Below are 18,904 nucleotides of genomic sequence, written 5' to 3'. Positions count from 1 at the left end.
AATTCCTATATGGGTATGTCCTCGCACGCAGTAGAGAATATAAATATAGAACAGGAACAAGAAATGATTACTTATAAAGATCTTTTATACAATGAGAGGAAATTTACAACTAAAATCTGTGGATACATTAAAAGAAGAAGGGAGGAATTATACTTGGTTTCAATATGGACAGTTAAAGGCTAGATGGAAAGAAGATCAGAAAATTGGTATCATTCAAAATGAAGAAAATCTGGTTAAACAAATTAGAAATCAAACTCAGGGGCATATAAAGAGATTGTATACTGTGTTGATAGAAATAGATTCTGAAAGAGATTTAATAAAGGATTGTATGATAAAATGGGCACAGAATATTCAAGAACCAATAATGTTGGAAACATGGGAAAAATTTGGGTTAGAAATGTTAAATTTACAAGCGCAGAATTTAAGGGAAAATTTTTATAAGATGTTTTATAGATGGCATTTAGATCCTAAGAAAATTATCAGGTATGTATCCAGATATGCAAGCGAAATGTTGGAGATGTAATTGTGATGATGCTACATATTTTCATGTATGGTGGACTTGTAAGAAAATTAAGTCTTTCTGGATAAGAATCTGGTGGATTATGCAGAATGTTCTGAAGAAGAAGATAAAGTTCCTACCGCAATTTTTCCTTTTGGGAATAACAACGGACTGTACAGTGATTGAGACTAAGTTGATTTTGAACTTAATAACAGCAGCACGACTGTTGATTGGACAATATTGGAAGAAAAAAGAATTACCCACAATAGAAGAATGGATATTGAAAGTTTCCAATTTGGCTGAGATGGCTAAAATCTCAGCCTTCTTGAAAGACAGTACTCAAGAAAATATTTAAATGAATGGAAGAACTGGATTGATTATATTCAAAATAGATATCAGATTAAGAAATTTCGGATTGCTTTTGAATGAAGGATGTTATTTTGATTTTAATGGAAGAAGTCAGGTTATGTGAGAGAAAGATTATAATTGTGTTAGATTTTAAAAAATTTAATGTATGACTGTTTTGTTTAAGGAACTATACCTTGTGTTTGCTCCGGGAAGTCCGGGGGGGGGGAGGGGGGTTTAGGAGGGAGGGGGGGAGGGGGAAAATTTTAATTGTTGTAAAACTTTTTTAATTTAAAAAAAAAAAAAGTGATTGGTCTCATTCGAGACAATGACGAATCCGCATATAGACGAGAGGTCGAACGACTAGCCTTGTGGTGCAACCAAAACAATCTGGAACTGAACACACTCAAAACCGTAGAAATGGTGGTAGACTTTAGGAAAAACCCTTCCATACTTCCACCTCTCACAATACTTGACAACACAGTATCAACAGTAGAAACCTTCAAATTTCTGGGTTCTATCATATCGCAAGATCTCAAATGGACAGCTAACATCAAAAACATCATTAAAAAAGGACAACAAAGAATGTTCTTTCTGCGCCAACTCAGTAAGCTCAAACTGCCCAAGGAGCTGCTGATCCAATTCTACAGAGGAATTATTGAGTCTGTCATTTGCACCTCTATAACTGTCTGGTTCGGTTCTGCAACCCAACAAGAAAAACACAGACTTCAGAGGATAATTAGAACTGCAGAAAAAATAATTGCTACCAACCTGCCTTCCATTGAGGACCTGTATACTGCACGAATCAAGAAGAGGGCCATGAAAATATTTGCAGATACCTCGCATCCTGGACATAAACTGTTTCAACTCCTACCCTCAAAACGACGCTATAGAGCACTGCACACCAGAACAAGTAGACACAAGAACAGTTTTTTCCCGAAGGCCATCACTCTGCTAAACAAATAATTCCCTCAACACTGTCAGACTATTTACTGAATCTGCACTACTATTAATCGTTTCATAGTTCCCATCACCAATCTCTTTCCACTTATGACTGTATGACTATAACTTGTTGCTGGCAATCCTTATGATTTATATTGATATATTGATCATCAATTGTGTTGTAAATGTTGTACCTTGATGAACGTATCTTTTCTTTTATGTACACTGAGAGCATATGCACCAAGACAAATTCCTTGTGTGTCCAATCACACTTGGCCAATAAAAATTCTATTCTATTCTATTCTATTCTAATTAGAACTGCAGAAAAAATAATTGCTACCAACCTGCCTTCCATTGAGGACCTGTATACTGCACGAATCAAGAAGAGGGCCGTGAAAATATTTACAGACCCCTCGCATCCTGGACATAAACTGTTTCACTCCTACCCTCAAAACGACGCTATAGAGCACTGCACAACAGAACAACTAGACACAAGAACAGTTTTTTCCCGAAGGCCATCACTCTGCTAAACAAATAATTCCATCAACACCGTCAAACTATTTACTGAATCTACACTACTATTAATCTTCTCATAGTTCCCATCACCCAGGCTGATTTGCAGTAAGCATAATGCATTGCATTTCCCTGCAAATTCAGCTCATCCAAAAGAAAGGATTGCAATCTGAAATTAAAAGCATTACTATTTTGCCATATACCAAAACAACACAGACTAGAATTGCATGTACTCTTTCCCCATTCTAGCCGATAGGGGTGACAATCCTCTTCCATTTATCCGGTGTGAAGAAATCCTGACCAGAACAACAACAGCTGAACAGCCCAGCCTCCAGGGGTGATTTTGGCTAATTCAGCGAGGCAGAAATATTAACAGCTTAGACCAATTTCTCATTAGGTCTAGGATCAACTTGCTGAGGTGGCCAAGAGCATTTTGCTAACCATTTTCGGAGGAATCTACAACAATTTTCTGGGCCTGCTTTGCAGAGGATTTTGCCAGCTGGAAAATAAAGCCGTGCAGATGCTAGGCATTGTGCAATGCCCACATGCTACAAGTTCAGGACCTACAATTGTGAAAACATCCCAGGGCACCGTTCACTGGGAAAGCGTGCAGAGCTCATTTCCAACCCTGATATTGCAACACCATCCCAGAAAGGCTGTTTGGCAGATGATGAGGGCCAGGTGGTGAAGCCCATTAATTCACTGAGGAGGCTGAGATGATACAGGCGTTTAGCTCGAGCAAGCCCAACCTTTAGTTAGATACTAAAAGAAGCAAACCCTTCTAACTTGGGGTAGCTTAGGAACCAGCAACAAGGCATTTGTTTTATTTGCGTAGTCTCTGGGTGGCTCACACAACATATCCAAATATATAATTAAAACAGTCATAAACATAGCAGTACGATACAATAACATGGACAAAAATCAGTCATAACTATCAAAAACATAATGGCAGCTCCAGAAAAAGATTAACCTCAGTCCTGAGAAGAGAGGCAGGTCTTTAGAGCCTTTCAGAAACCTAACAGAGAGACTTCCCAAATGTATCCCTGGGAGGATGCTGTTCCAAAGGACAGGGGCTATGACAGTGAAGACGTGCTTCCTTGGCCACGCAAGATGATAGTGTTCAAGGACACTATCTGGAACACAACTTGTCCAAATATATCTTCTCCTCCTCTTCTTCCTTTTCCATCTCTTCCTCCTCCTCCTCCTGCTATTATTCCTGCAAGTTCAGGGTTTGCTTTCCAAACTGACAAACGCCATCTTGTACAATCAAATGCAGCATCTGGGTCCAATTGGGCAATTTTCATATCTGCATTATAGAATAGAATAGAATTTTATTGGCCAAGTGTGATTGGACACACAAGGAATTTGTCTTGGTGCATATGCTCTCAGTGTACATAAAAGAAAAGATACGTTCATCAAGGTACAACATTTACAACACAATTGATGGTCAATATATCAATATAAATCATAAGGATTGCCAGCAACAAGTTATAGTCATACAGTCATAAGTGGAAGGAGATTGGTGATGGGAGCTATGAAACGATTATATATCAAATGTAACAAGCAGGCAGAAATGATCGAAGGTGAGCAGTTCCTCAGCTGGCCCTGGCCCTGTGCCATGAAGGCCTTTCTGAATAACTGATAATTTAAGCACCCTATCCTCAAAACAAAAGTCATTTTTGTTATGAAAGAAATCCATAAACGCAGCTCTCGGATCAGATTAAGCCTTTTACTTATGTAAACCGATAGAAAAAAGTCAGAAGTGAACTTACTTTTGAATCCCCCAGAAATTCTTCTGTAACAATAGAAACTTTTTGCAAAAGAAACAAAATAAGAATAACAAGAGTTTTTGGCAGGGATGCCTCATGTGAAGAATCTCATGGCCCAAAGTAGGTCTGTTTTGAGCTCAGGCGGTATCTGTAATATGTCTGGCTGGCCAGCAGGTGGAGACAGGAAAACGCTGTGCAGTGGTTTACACACTGAAGAACTTGCACAGAAGCATTTGTGGCTGGTATGGTATGCTATTCCCACTCGCCCTCTTCCGGCAGGTGGAAAAGATTGCTCAACAAGGATCCGAGTTGCAAGCAGGTGCATTGCAACCACCTGGGTCCCTGGGTGTGTTGCAGCTGAAAATCAGTGGCTAAATCTTATTAGTGGAGGGACCCAGTTGTTTTGATGGCTAAATACTGACAACAGCCTTTTTATTTTCAAGCTGGAGCTGTTTAGTTGTGCTGCTGGACTATGTCCCCCATCATCTCTTACCCTGCATGCTTCTTCCTCTACGTTGGTCCTACAGATTTAAAATTGCAATATGCCCATATTCTGTGATTAAAAACGTTGTGCTCCTTTTAAAACCAAGGATCCAAGTCATAAATCGAATCCAAAGACGGTAGAGATCAGGGCCGTATCAGGAAAAAGGCATAAATGCACGTCAGATCGTAGTCATTCTCTCACTTAGAGATGTCCTGTGTACATTTTTTTTCTGTTCAGGTAGTCTGTTGAGGGTAGCATAATACACCGGTAAAAATGCAAAGAAAAAACTGGATAGGAATATTCATTCTTTCTGACATCCCATTTTTTCTGACACCCCCAAGGTTCCCTCCCAATCAGTACTGGAGCTTTGCTTTGGGGTTCTGAAATTAGACTGAAGCTGCATGAGACTCCTGACTGTCTACCCTGATTTTTATTTTTATTTTTTGGTGCCTTCAAGTCAGTCTTGACTCCTGATGACTACCTGGGCAAGGCCTCGCAGTTTTCCTGGCAAATTTTTTTTGTTAGTGGTTTGTTCTTGTCTTCTTATTCCTAAAACTGAGATACAGTGACAAGTCCAAGGTCACAAAGCTGGCTTTGGATCTAAGGCAGGACTAGAACTCGCAGTCTCCCAGGTTCTAGCTTGATGTGTTTACCATTACACCAAACTGGCTCTCCCATCTTGTTCTGTTGGAGTTTTATTTTAAACACAGATAAAGAAGGTTAAGGATAAAAATACAATAAATATTTAATAATAGATTCATTGAAATAGCAAGATAAAAGCATAACGGCTTTAAAGATAAGTGATAAACTGAGGGAAACTTAACTTTTACCTTTTCCTGGGCTCTACATATTCCTTGTCTCTTCCCAACTCTAGTACATCAGAATAGGCTTCCTGGGCTGCATATCCTTGAAACAAATACAGCAAAGATATATGGGAGAAATAAGCTTATTTTAACACAATTTTATTTTAATGCAGTTTTAGCACAAGATCACATAACTCAAAGTGTACAATCAGTCTGCCACTGTAATTGAAAATTACTATTCTGCTATGAATAACATATAGCATTCTGCTATGCTGGTCTATAACTAGGCAAGATTTAATTTAACTTGATTCATATTCATATATTATAAGGAAAAATGCATCACAATAATTCAAGTTTCAGGGCATTGGCAGAATGAGATGAGAATATTTTAAAGCAGAGGTGGGCAACTATGGCCCTTTTATGACCTGTGCAGTTCAACTCCCAGAATTCCTGAGCCAGCTGGGAAATTTTGGACGTTGAAGTCCACAAATGTTAGTTTCCAAGGTTGAAAGTCTTTACTCTAAAAGATGCTAAAAGTTGCTCATATGGGAAATGACCTGAAATAAGCTTCATGGGTGTCATAGAGGACAACTCTCCCCCTTGCAAACTAAACACAGATTATTTACAACAAAAATGGAGAACTTGCCAAATATTGCCAGAATGATAACAAACAGGCAGCACATTGAGGGGTGGGGGGGACCCAGTAAATATATCTTGGAAATTGATACGCTTTGAAATACTTTTCATGCTGATTTGGAAGGAATAGTATGAATGTGTTGGGATATTTAATGCCTTTGCAAGGCAGGGTGAGGGACAAATAGAGCACTTTGGCAGGAGGGGAGTGAAGTTTGCCTCGGTCTTATCTCCCCTCTCTTCTGAACTCCGGTTTAATTAGAATTTCTCAAATCACATGTTCATAATTTGTACAGATTATTCAGTTCCTTTTGAAATGTTCCTTCTTAAAAATAAATGTCAAATGCAGTGAAGATGGCTTTGAAAATATTCAGTAAAGAGGTGAAATTTAAAGTATCTGTACAGAAGAAGATTGCATGTCCTTAATGCAGAATATCCCAAGCTCTGTTCACTTGATTGGCCACTTTGGAAAGCACCTTATGAAACACAACCAAAGCATTTAATATAGGGAGAAAAGGATAAGCGTCTTGATCGATATAAATCAGGCACTTACTTCATGCTTGATGGCTTATGCACATCCATATTCGTTTCTATGGGAGCAAGAGAGAACACCCCATTAGATTATGTCTTCAATGTATAGGGGCAGATGCCAGAATCTCAATGAGTTATGGGATGAAGTTTCATAAATAGACTGTGTATTTTCAATGCTGAGTTTGTTTATTTTTCCACTTGATTGACTGATTGATTGATTACATGCTATCAAGTTGCTGTCAACTTCACATAGATAGATTTTCTCCACAACGTTCTATTCCTAACCTAGTCTTTCAAGTCCCTGCAACTGAATCCATCTAGATTTCTGTTGGTTGTCCTCTTGTTACTTTTCCTTCCACCTTTCCCAGCAAGAAAGCCTTCTCCAGAGAGCTAGATTTTCATGTATTGTGTCCAAAATAAGATAATTTGACAGATGATTAATCTGTCCCAACCTATGTGAGGAGCTCTTTGACCAGCTCTTGAGAGATAAGGATCATGGGAGTTAGCACCTTCTACTGGGAAGGAAGGGGCATTGTAAACAACTTTGACTTCCACTGATTACTTCAGAAAAAATGGTATGCAGCTCTTTGGGGAATTTTGTATTTATCCAGCCACTTAAGAAATATTGGAGTAAACCAATAGGAAAAAGGTATATAAATTCCAGAAAGAGTGCAAAGAAGATCAAAAAAGATGATTAGGGGTCAGGAGGCTAAAACATGATGAATGGTTGCAGCAATTGGGTATGTCTAGTTTAATGAAAAGATGGACTAGAGGTGACATAATAGCAATGTTCCAATATCTCAGGGGCTGCCACAAAAAAGAGGGAATCAAGCTATTCTCCAAAGCACCTGAGGGCAGGACAAGAAACAATGGATGGAAACTAATCAAGGAGAGATCCAACCTAGAATAAGGAAAAATTTTCTGACAATGAGAATAATTAATCAGTGGAGCAACTTGTCTCAGAAGTTGTGAATGCTCCAACACTGGAAGTTTTAAAGAAGAGATTGGACAAGCATTTGCCTGAAATGGTGTAGGGTTTCCTGCCTGGGCAGGGGGTTGGACTAGAAGAGCTCCAAGATCCCTTCCAACTCTGTTATTCTGTTCTTACATAGCAGGGGAGATTTTACAAGACTAGAGAGAGGCATTCCCTTTGGACTGGCTTAGTATTTCCTGAGCTTCCCAGAAAAGCATTAAGAAAAACCAAAATTCTGAAGCTAGTCCAAGAATTAGAAAAATGTTACCTCTAGACGGTCCCTTGTTCCTTACACACACACAAAAATAATCTTCCCATGAAACTGTGTAATGGGCAAAGCAGCAGCAGAAGTACCTTCCTCAACTCTGTCACTCCTCAGTCTGGATAACAATGCACCTTGCAGGCTGCAGAAGCTCCTACCATTCATTTCTACAACTAAAATTAGGGAACTTGATCTTTCTAATAACTATTAATATTCCGTTCCAAAAATTGAGTGGATGGAGGAATATTTCTGACTTGAATCTATGCAGTGCTTCCGGAAAGGAGAACTTCTTTCTTATTCCTTCCTGCATTCTCTCAATTCTCTAGTTCTTGCCACTTGCTCATCACTTCATTGCTGCTCTGTTTCCAGTAACAGGAAACATCGAACACCCACCCACCCACTTAACTCCATCATAGATTATTCGCCGCTCAAAAAGCCCGAAGATTTCATAATTCCTCTGTGGCTTGAATTTTTTACACAGAGCAACTAGGATATTATTGAACATTCTGTGACGTCACTCTGATGTGTTTGCCCAGGAATTACAAACCTGTCCATATAGATCAGGGCTCTCCAACCTTGACAACTTTAAGACTTGTGGACTTCAACTCCCAGTTCAGTTCCTCAGCCAGCAAAGCCAGCAAAGACTCCTTATGTTGAAATCAAATTTCTCTTAATCAGGGGTGGGGAGGGGGGACGTGCTCACATCCACACAACAACATACACATGCTCAAGAGGATCCGCCACAGGTCCAGATGTCTGCCTTGCATGACATCACATGGGGTGTAGAACATGCCCTGGGAGAATACAGCCTCTATGCAGCATAAAAGAACCACTGCTTCATCCATTTTAGGAGTCTGAGTAATAAGCATATTAATAATAGAATCCTCATGTTGAGATCACTCTCTTTTTAAACCTCTCCCCCCCCCGGCCCCCATTGCCAAGGCGGGTTCTAAAATAAGCCCAGCTGGGGCTGCTAAGTCCATTTACTGCGAGCTGGTTTGCATTTTGCAACCCGGTGCTCCCTTCTCTGCATACCCTCCCCGGATCCAGCTCTTTGTTTGAAACAGTCCTTGTCACAGCAGAAGGTGCCAGAATCCAGCTGTTCTTTCCCAAACTTCTGGGAGAGGAGAGGCCCAGTTACATCTCGTTCTCGTAAATACATAATCCAGCTCGAGCGAGTCTTTGTGCGGGGCCGTCGCAACGCCCGTGGCAAGCCTGTCATTGGAAACAGGCCTCCAAGCCAGAGCTGGGAGGGAGATGGAGGAGCAAACACAGACCATCTTCTCAGGAAGGCAGCGTGATGTGCAAGAAGGAACACGGTGTGTGTACTCTGTCCAAAACCATTTCCCTATTGATCATTTCTGCATCTCAGCCAGGCTGGGCTGGGGGGGGAAGCCCAGAGAAATGGCAGATGTGTGTGTGTCTTCTTCCTCCCCCTCCCTCCTAAAAATCACAAGTGGAGAGCCTTCTGCCTTGCTCTCTTCCACCACCCGCTCTCCCCCGCTCTCTTTTTTGCAAAAATACGTGCACATTTGTTTCTTATTTGTAGCGCACCATTACACTTGCGCTGTGCTCAGAAATATTTGGCGAAAATATAACCCTCAGAATGTGGTGTTTTGTCCTAAGGACAACAAGATGCTTCTCCCAGATAGCAAACACAAAAAGCTTTGTAATCGGATTTCCGAAAACCTTTCGAAATATGAAGGCACTGGGGGGAGGGGGGAGAGTTTGAGAGGATGAGAAGAAGATATTTAACAGAGCCCTATAAAGCTAAAAAACAAACACCCCCCCCCCGACTAACTCACAAGAGCCTCTATCATGTCACTTCTTTAAAGCTTACTTTGGATTGTTCTGTATCCCACAGTTTCCCATTCAACCAAGGTTAGAAAGAAAGATATATACAGGCTGGTTTCAAACAACATGTTAGCCTAGGCCAGGGGTCTGCAAACTTGGCTCTTTTAAGACTTGTGGACTTCAACTCCCAAAGTTGAAGTCCAAAAGTCTTAACAGAGCCAAGTTTGCAGACCCCTGGCCTAGGCTGTGGTTTTGGGGGAATCTAACCAGTGGTGGGATTCAAAATTTTTTACTACCGATTCTGTGGACGTGGCTTGGTGGGCGTGGCGTGGCTTGGTGGGTGTGGCTTGATGGGCATGGCAGGGGAAGAATACTGTAAAATCTCTATTCCCTTCCCACTCCAGGGGAAAGTTAATGCAAAATCCCCATTTCCTCCTGATCAGCTGGGACTTGGGAGGCAGAGAATAAATGAGAGTGGGGCCAGTCAGAGGTGGTATTTACTGGTTCTCTGAACTACTCAAAATTTCTGCTACCGGTTCTCCATAACTGGTCAGAACCTGCTGAATACCACCTCTGAATCGAACCATTGTCTTAGCATGCTGTGTGAAGCAGAACTTGTCAAGATGTAATATGGTTTGTTAGATAAGACCAGTTTTTTGTCCCTCCGCTCTCTTAAACCACATTTTGAAAAGGATTAAGGTATTTTCTCTTCCCCTGTTTAGAACCATGCACATTGGAAGGAACTTAATTTGGATGTTTCCCTTTTTTGACTGAATCCAGATATTTCTTCTATGTTACCAATATGTACCTGCAAACGTGCATTGCTTAAAGCCCCAGAGACAGAAAGAATCTAGATGCTTCGTTTACCATCATACTCAAATTCTATTTGTTCATTCTGTCAATGTGCCTAACAATATGGAAAAACAGTACAAAAAAAGTATAAATAGAATAGAATAGAATTCTTTATTTGCCAAGTGTCATTGAACACACAAGGTATTTGTCTCCAGTGCAAAAGCTCTCAATGTACATAGAAACAACAAAGTGATAAATCATTTATCATAAATCATAAGATACAAACAACAATGGATCTATCATAATATACCAAAAGGGGAAAGTAGTAGAAAGATGAGAGGTGAGAAAAATGCGAAGATGAGAAAAGATGAGAAGATGGCAATACTGCCTACTACATGGGTAAATATCTTTAGGCATAGGACAATGCTGTGGGAGTTATGTGTTCAGCAGAGTGATGGCATGGGGGAAGAAATTATCTTTGTCAGGGGTGAAATGTTCCTGGTTCAGACTGGATTGCCCGATCCAGTAGTGATGGCAGCAGGTGGTTCAGAGAACCGGTAGCAAAAATCCCTGCCCCCACCCTGCCCAGCTGAGCTGCGCGATCATCAGAGGTGTTTTTTTTAACTTTTAAAAGCATTTTTTCTTCAGCTGAAAAAATGCTTTTAAAAGCAAAAAAAAAGCCTCTGATGATCAAGTGGCTCAGCTGGGATCGTCAGAGGCTTTTAAAAGCATTTTTTCTATAACTTCTTCAGCTGAAGAGGCTGTAAAAATGCTTTTAAAGAGTTCTGGTGATCAGGCAACTCAGCTGAGATTGTCTGAACACTTTAAAAGCATTTTTTCTACAACCTCTTCAGCCGAGGTTGTAGAAAAACCTCTGCTTTTAAAAGGCTCCTCTGGCGATCCCAGCTGAGTTGCCTGATCATCAGACGCTTTTAAAAGCATTTTAACAACCTCTTCAGCCGAAGAGGTTGTAGAAAAAATGCTTTTAAAAGGAAAAAAAAAGGTTGGCCACACCCACCCAGTCACATTACTCCCCCACCAAGCCATGCCCACAGAACCGGTAGTAACAAATTTTACATTTCACCCCTGATCTTTGTGTCTAGTTATTTTGGCATGTAAATTTGTCTCTTCAAATAGACGGAGAGAACTGAAAGCTGGGTTAAAAGGCAGCCTTCAGTGAACCTGTTTTGGAAAGATTCTTCCTGGGCAGTGTGTTCTCTGGCTGTGTGTTCTCTGAGCCTATGTCAGATCCAACCAGGATAGCCAGCATTGGGAGATCAAGTGTGTTGCAGTATAACAGTAACTGGAAAATCAACTTCCTATTTGATTAATTGAAAATCAAATATCTGCCTACTGATAAATAGAATAGAATAACAGAGTTGGAAGGGACCTTGGAGGTCTTCTAGTTCAACCCCCTGCTTAGGCAGGAAACCCTACACCACTTCAGACAAATGGCTATCCAATCTCTTCTTTAAAAGTTCCAGTGTTGGAGCATTCACAACTTCTGGAGGTAAGTCGTTCCACTGATTTATTGTTCTAACTGTCAGAAGATTTCTCCTTAGTTCTAAGTTGCTTCTCTCCTTGATTGGTTTCCACCCATTGCTTCTTGTTCTACCCTCAGGTGCTTTGGAGAATAGCTTGACTCCCTCTTCTTTGTGGCAGCCCCTGAGATATTGGAACACTGCTATTATGTCTCCCCTAGTCCTTCTTTTCATTAAACTAGATTTATCCAGTTCCTGCAACCATTCTTAATATGTTTTAGCCTCCCTAATCATCTTTATTGCTCTTCTCTGCACTCTTTCTAGAGTCTCAAGATCTTTTTTACATCGTTGTGACCAAAACTGAATGCAGTATTCCATGAAAGGCCTTACCAAGGCATTAGAGAAGTATTAACACTTCACGTGATCTTGATTCTATCACTCTGTTTATGCAGCCTAGAACTCTGTTGGCTTTTCTGGCAGCTGTTGCACACTGCTGGCTCATATTTAAATGGTTGTCCACTAGGACTCCAAGATACCATACCATACAATTGCAGTAAGAGTGCTTTTTGCAGTCTTATCAATGAATATGTGAAATAAAAATGCAGAAGGATAGGAAAGATGCAAGTGGATGTCTTCAAGTGGTGTGTGCTCAAATCTCTGTGCACAATTCAGCAACAAGAAGAAAACTTAGAATATTGAAGAGATGATGCCAAATAGTCAGCTGCATTCTGGATATAGTATCAGATAATGGGCAATTCCAAACCACAGAAAAGAAATTTGGTTGAGGAGAATTTCAGAAACATCTTGACACTTGAATAATATTCCCGTGTTCAACATTTGTGCTAGTTCAGTATGACCTAGCAAAACTAAAAATGCTTGCCCGGGAATAGTTCTAGTCTTGCAGAATCTTATTGCTGCAACCATCCAACTTTAGTTATGCTTTGTAAAATGTTTAGGGATAATAGTTGCACTAGAACTTCCTCATTGTGTTGCCAAAGTCCACATTGGGGATTGTGAGAATTGAAGTCCCATACAAACATCTAGAAGGCTGCACTTGAAAATGAGTTTCAAATATTCATCCCACTGAAAGTAACACATGGAAGGAGTTTAAGAAACAAAGTTCAAGACATCATATCAAAAAGATCTCTTATTTCAATCAATATTCCAAGTCTGAGTTTGGAGAGACCCAGCAAAGAGGATCCCACATGTTCTTAAGCAGTTGGTTGAACTACTGTAATTATTGGGACACTTTTCCTGAAATTTGGTTTCCTATAACAGATCAATATTTCAGGTCATGAACTCAGGAATAACAATAGCACTTAGACTTATATACTGCTTCACAGTGCTTTACAGCCCTCTCTAAGTGTTTTTATAGAATCAGCATATTGCCTCTAACAACCTGGGTCCTCATTTTAGCGATCTTGGAAGGATGGAAGCTGAGTCAACCAGCCAGTGAGAATCAAACTGCTGAAATGCTGGCAGCTGGCAGTCAGCAGAAGTAGCCTGCAGAACTGCATTCTAACCACTGCACCGCTACTTCGTCACCACGGAATGTTAAAGAGCAGACCAGGGTCTTGTATGGTGACATCTTTTTAGGAACTTGAAAAATATCCGGATAAGCAGAGATTAACACTAGACCAACACCAACTCAGAAAAACAATTAAACAGTAAACAACCTAATCTAGGAACCACCAATAACACTCCCACTAACACTGACAGGGCGAGCCACATACATTATATATGAACAGAGAACAAACCTCACTCCCTTCTATCATTGATGATGTTACCAAGTTGGGCAGTGAAATGTTTTCAAGAAAACAACCAATCTCAGAGAGCACCAAGGACCCCCACAACTTGAAGAACACTGTCACATATTTCTTCAACTATACTTTCTTAATGTATACCTACATTCCCACAACTGGTCATTCCAGTATATTGAGCATTCCAGTACATTGGATGAATCTAAGACATAACAAAGGAAGCCTACTGCTGAATCAGACTTAATGCTCATTGAACCCAGTGTCTGTCTGTTTACAGTGAAAATTGAAACCCAGGGAGCTTTGGGAAGCCCATCAGTAGGTAGGTCCCTTTGAATGCAAAGAATTTGTTTTGCCCAGGGAGGTAAAAGAAATCTGGCATAGATTTTAGATCAAAATCTGCCAGATTGCAATCTGCCAATAAGATATTCCTCTTTCTTAGCCAAAATGACATTAATGCATTAAGTATATGATGAATGCATTGTGGAATGCTGCAGACCAAAACCATCGATTCCCAGGAGCTGTGTTTGTGAGCAGCAAGTGGCATATAAAAATAAATCATATTGGGATAACTGTGTTAAAAACAGAATATATTAGGGAGAGTTGTCTAGGAAATGGAATTTTCTTAGAAGAAGTTCTGCATAAAAACATACAGATTTTATTTCATTTTAATAACTTGCAGAAAACTGACCGCACGGTAGAGTAAGTGAATATACATTGACAGAGATCCCCTTTGGACCGATGTACGCATTCCTAACTTAAACCATTCATCTTCAGCCCTTTTCTGGCTTTTCCTTATTTAATGGACATACTGCAATGGAAGCCTATTCAAATGAAGGATATTCAACTTTCCAAAAATTGCTCCTTTTTTTTTTCTTATTTGAAAAGACTAAATTTGAGAGAAAAGTAAGTGGGAGTGACCATCTGGATTACCCTTTTCAAAACCCCACTTTAGATCAGCCTTTCCTCTCTCGTTTGTTCTTCTGCCTTCTGTCCCCAGTTCTTCATCCCTGAGGTGGAAAGTGAGGTGGGTGACAGTCAGCCATCTTTAGAGCATTCCTTACACTGCGGCTCTCACCTCCCATATCCACAAGCCGCACTCCAGCATATCTCAGTGCTGGCAGGGGACAAGTTATTTCCTTCGTTCACCTCTTGCTGGTATTCAGCTTATCTCCCTCCTGCTATTCCTCAGTATTAGCCCACAGCAAGAAAAATGATTTGCACACGTTCGGGACAGGTAGAAAGACCCTTGGGAAGTGGTAATGGCTTCAGCAAAATGTTTCCACCTACAGGGAAGCTGCCTGATGGCTTTGCCATCTGCTTCAGACAACCAGGAATCAAAATGTAGGGTTCTTTTTTTTCTTTTTAACAGATCACATCACCTGTGGTTTCTAAATCGTTTTGGCTTTTTACCTAGCCACCGCTCCCCCCTCCCCACCCCCGTTCTCCCTCTAAGGTGAAGCATGAGTGAGAGAGAAGGAGGGGGACACACACACACACACACACACACACACACACACACACACACACACAGAGTGCTTGAAAGTCATAAAGGGAATTTTTTTCCTTCTCTGGTTCGGCAAACAACTGGAAGCTCATCCACTTTCTTCTGACTTGAATTGTCCTGAATGGGTTTGTCGTGGGTCACAGAGGGGTCATACAATTTAAGCTACAACTTATCCCTCTGATGTCCTCTCCCTGCAGGAAGAGGAAGCTGAGCCCAGCAGTGTCATGAACACCCATTTCCCCCAAATTTCATAATCATTGAAATTTGAATTACAAACCCAAATGTGACTCTTGACTTTCCTTTCAGATGGCTTTGGGGGCTTTCCAAAACTCAGAGGCATGAGAAGTCCTTTCCTACTGAGATTTCTTCAGGAAAACATCAGCAGCTTAAATAACCGCACAGACAAGCATTTACCTCCATATTCTTCTAAAGGTAAGAGATTATAAGTAATGGCACTTTATTGGCCTTTTTAGGATTCCAATATTTATGGACACTTATATTTGGATTTCCGTATTGAGAGGATTTGTATCTTCCATCAAAAGAGATTAATCGATGCTTGATTTTTCAACCAATTAAGAGGATCACTTAGAGTACGGGTGTCTCACCTTGGCAACTTGAAGACCTCTGGACTTCAACTTCCAGAATTCCCCAGCCAGCTCTAAATGATAACCAAAACAGAATGACCGTAAACATGTCCACCTCTTTTTTTAGATTCCTTCCACCTAACCATTTCTCAGCCCATTCGTTACAGTTGAAGACATACCTAATGTATCTTGATCCTGTTAATTGGATGAAGGAATTGGCATCAAGATGATTCATCTCCTTTGGTGGAAGATTGATGGAAAATTCTGGGAGTTAAAGTCCACAAGCCTTTGTTGTTGTTAGTTGCAAAGTCATGTGTGACCCATCGTGACCCCATGGACAACTTTCCTCTAGGACTTCCTGTACACTACCATCTTCTGGAGTCCATTTAAGCTCATGCCTACTGCTTCAGTGACTCCATCCAGCCACCTCGTCCTTTGTCGTCTCCTTCTTCTTTTGCCCTCAATCTTTCCCAGCATTAGGCTCTTCTCCAATGAGTCCTTCCTTCTCTTTAGGTGACCAAAGTATTTGAGTTTCATCTTCAGGATCTGGCCTTCTAAAGAGCAGTCAGGGTTCATCTCCTTTAGGACTGACCAGTTTGATCGCCTTGCAGTCCACGTTGCCTAAATAGGATACCCTTGATTTAGAGTAAGTTACAGTTTTGATGACCTCTTCTCTACCCCAGCTAAGCTACTTCTGAGTCCTACCTGAGATACCTCTACCTCTGGTTGAGAGCCCAAGATAATTTCAAAGAACCAGAAACAAGAATGAATTGTTTCCCTTTGAAAGAAAGCATTTCCCTCTTCTTCGCTGACAGGAAGAGAAGGTGCTCCTGTTGCCATTAGGATCCTCGGAAACAGGCAGGGATGTTGGAAAAGCAAAACTCAGCCAAGGGTTTCCTAAAACCAAAAAAAACTAGGAACAGACCACAGAACACTGCAGCTGGGAAGCAAGCAAGAGCAGGGTAGCAAATCAAAGATTTTTCTTTCTTTCTTTTGACAGAACAGATGCCGTAGGATTGGCACAGATTCTTCCCTGGCAGGGATTAGAAGGCCCAGGGAACTCAAAAATTCTGAGGCGGAAGAGTATGGAGAGACTATTTGTCCATAAACACAGCTGGAAGCTTTGGTGAGCAACCTGCCTTCGGCCTTTGCTGCATGGATTCCTTCCACATAACCATCCTGGGAGGAGGAGGAGGAAGAAGAATGCTGAGGGGGAGAGAGACAGAGGGAGGCAAGCATGTAACGCCACTGTCTTGCAGCTTATGCAGCGGAGAAATAATTAAACAGTTTTCCTTAACCTTTCAACCCTTCCATTTATACTCCCCATCTATTATACAAGTACCTTCTCAAATAGCAAAATCTTGAAACTGAGCCAGGGGGTCAAGGGGTTTATTGTTTAATGGAGATGAAACATTTTGTAAATTGTACAAAGTCACAATGTTTAGAGTAGAGGCTTCTGGAGGACTGAATCTTTCTCTCCCCTCCCCCTTTCCCCCCCCCCCCCAAGCAAACAGGGAGACCTAACATATGTTCTCCCTCCGTCGCAGGAAATTTGGGATAAGTGTAGAACTGGCATAGACATGTTACCAAATCCTTCATATAAACCAAATGACATCTGCATTCAAATAAAAACATTCCTTCCTTCCAAATACCAGGAAATGCTAAAAGTATCACTATTCTTCTAAGGTCATGCTGAAATGAAATTGTTGGCGTCCACAACACAAAGCAAGTTCACCAAAGGCCAGAAGTTGCTTTCTCTTCTTCCCCCCTCTGCTCCCTCCCCCTTTTTTATGTGTTCAAATTCAACACATTTGCTAAGGCAATTCTCAAGAGCCCCCCTTCTGAGTCAAGCGTATCCCTGCGTGTGTGCGTATGTGTGTATGTTGAATTCTGCAAGCATTTAATCTTCTTCATATGAATCCGTATAAATATTTGAGGAGAATAGACTTATATTAACAAATACTGCAGCCATCCTTTGTTTTTTCTGGTGTTCTCCCTTTCCAGGGAAGAGAAGAGCTCGTTGTAAAACAAAGCAAATATCTTCCGAGCATGCTGTGCCAAAATAATCAAGGGGGGAAATATCCAGGGATTTACAGAATATGAATATTCTTTGTAAATAACTGGAAGAAAGAAGCAGAAGGGTCTGCTAATGTGATACGGAGGTTGAAGGATACCTAAGAATAATAGCTATGTCGGACTGCAGGCTGCAAGTCAAACATTTCTAATGGTCACCAACTCCCAATTCAAACTCATGTAGGGATCAGTCTTGGTGTCTACAATATTTTTAAAGAGGCTTTGGTTTATCTATGCACCACGTTGGGAGAGACTAGCAAAAAGTAACCACACCGCCCAAGGAATCTCTCGTGTTCAAGCAATCCATGCCTGGCACTGCCTCAACGGAAAGAGTGGTAGGCCAGTTGGGAGGCTGGAGCCACAACTTCTGCTTCTTTCTTTGCTCTTGTTGACATGAGATTGGTAGAAATAATAAAGAGAGGATCAAAAAGATCCTGGGTTTGATGGCACATCTGCTACTAGAGCTAGAGTAGGATTGCCATGTTCCTTTGTGTTAAGAGAACACCATGTTCTGTTTGAAGAGGTGTCCTGTCCAAAATTGTCTTACCTATTAACAGTAATTTACTTCTACGTGCTCTGTATGGGGTGACCCTTGAAGAATATTCCAAAGCTCCAACTGGTACAGAATGCAGCAGTGTGGATAATTTTGGATGCTCTTAGGTTGGCTCCTGTAACACTGCTGTTGCTCAAGCTGCACTGGTTGCTGATTTGCTTCAAAGTCCAATTCAAGGTCATTATTCTTGTTGGAGATTTTACCAGAAACTTACAGTAAAGAAAATGTATATTTGATTATTCATGTAATAACTGCAGCTAGAATTTTATTTGCACAAAATTGGAAAAGTGAAGAGAACCCTACGGATAAGAAGGTGATTAAGAAAATATTAGAAATATGCAGAAATGTACAGATTAACACTTGCAATTAAAGAAAGGAAGAATCTGACTGTTATAGCGTATGGGAGTTACTTTATCAATGGTTAGAGAATAAATATGAAAAACAGAAATAAAAGCAGAGGAGTGAAATATGGAAAATGTATTACAAAGTTAAATAAGCTAAGAAGAGATATTATAAATCTGTGATGGCAAACCTATGGCACGCGTGCCACTGGTGGCATGCGTAGACGTATCAGTGGGCACGCAAGCTCAGCTCCAGCTTTGGATCGGA

At 40.8% G+C, this 18,904-nt stretch overlaps 1 long non-coding RNA gene across 1 annotated transcript; it reads right to left on the bottom strand.

The window, feature by feature from the left end:
• Positions 1–4,698: 4,698 nt before the first annotated feature.
• Positions 4,699–6,575, bottom strand: LOC131194100 (uncharacterized). Its single transcript, XR_009154101.1, has 3 exons — positions 6,542–6,575; positions 5,383–5,458; positions 4,699–4,794 (listed from the first exon to the last, which is right to left on the bottom strand). It is a non-coding gene; the product is annotated as an uncharacterized LOC131194100 (long non-coding RNA).
• Positions 6,576–18,904: the final 12,329 nt, after the last annotated feature.

Source organism: Ahaetulla prasina, chromosome 1 (genome assembly GCF_028640845.1).
Source record: "Ahaetulla prasina isolate Xishuangbanna chromosome 1, ASM2864084v1, whole genome shotgun sequence".
NCBI classification, from domain to species: domain Eukaryota; kingdom Metazoa; phylum Chordata; class Lepidosauria; order Squamata; family Colubridae; genus Ahaetulla; species Ahaetulla prasina.
The sequence above is the reverse complement of the archived record's forward strand: the minus strand, read 5'-3'. Positions and strand labels throughout refer to the sequence as shown.